This window comes from Schistocerca cancellata, chromosome 1 (assembly GCF_023864275.1).
Source record: "Schistocerca cancellata isolate TAMUIC-IGC-003103 chromosome 1, iqSchCanc2.1, whole genome shotgun sequence".
NCBI lineage: Eukaryota > Metazoa > Arthropoda > Insecta > Orthoptera > Acrididae > Schistocerca > Schistocerca cancellata.
In genome coordinates, this window is record NC_064626.1 from 547,460,990 (window position 1) to 547,461,754 (window position 765).

The 765-nt window shown below is 44.7% G+C and overlaps 1 pseudogene; it reads right to left on the reverse strand.

Annotated features, from left to right (window-relative positions):
• Positions 1-211: 211 nt before the first annotated feature.
• Positions 212-328, reverse strand: LOC126100313 (5S ribosomal RNA; annotated as a pseudogene).
• Between the last annotated feature and the right edge of the window lie 437 nt (positions 329-765).

A 765-nucleotide genomic window follows, 5' to 3' on the forward strand; every position in this document is an offset into this window, starting at 1 on the left:
AGGCTGAGAGAAAGCACTCGGTCTTCAGGCCACAAGTGGCCCATCGGGACCATCCGACCGCCGTGTCATCCTCAGTTGAGGATGCGGATAGGAGGGGCGTGTGGTCAGCACACCGCTCTCGCGGTCGTTATTATGGATTTCTTTGACCGGAGCCGCTACTATTCGGTCGAATAGCTCCTCAACTGGCATCACCTGAGTGCACCCCGAAAAATGGCAACAGCGCATGGCGGCTGGATGGTCACCCATCCAAGTGCCGGCCACGCCCGACAGCGCTTAACTTCGGTGATCTCACGGGAACCGGTGTAATCACTGCGGCAAGGCCGTTGCCACAGAGGCTGAGAGAGACCGTAAAATATTTTTATCCAATGATTTACAACATATATTCAAAACTAACTACGTGGTTTTAAGAAATTTAGTATGTTGTGGACGTATACGTAGCAATATAACCTATTTTCTATCTGCAGCCTGTGACGAAGATCTTAAAAATACAGCATTTAACTTTTTCAGTGGCTTTTTCTTATTACAGTTCTCTTCTATTTCCTGTACAGATAATGTTAGTAAGAACTATATTTACAGCAATCCAGATGTACAGGATGATAATACCAAACTTTTGTTACTTGAGAGGGCCCCGACTAGAAAGAAATAATGAATAAACCATTGAAAGAAACAGACTTTCATTCCCACACGAAGCGGTAACATTTGTTAATTGCGTACCATGTTTACTTTCCATGTTACAAATGTTGTTCAATGTGACGACCATCTGCA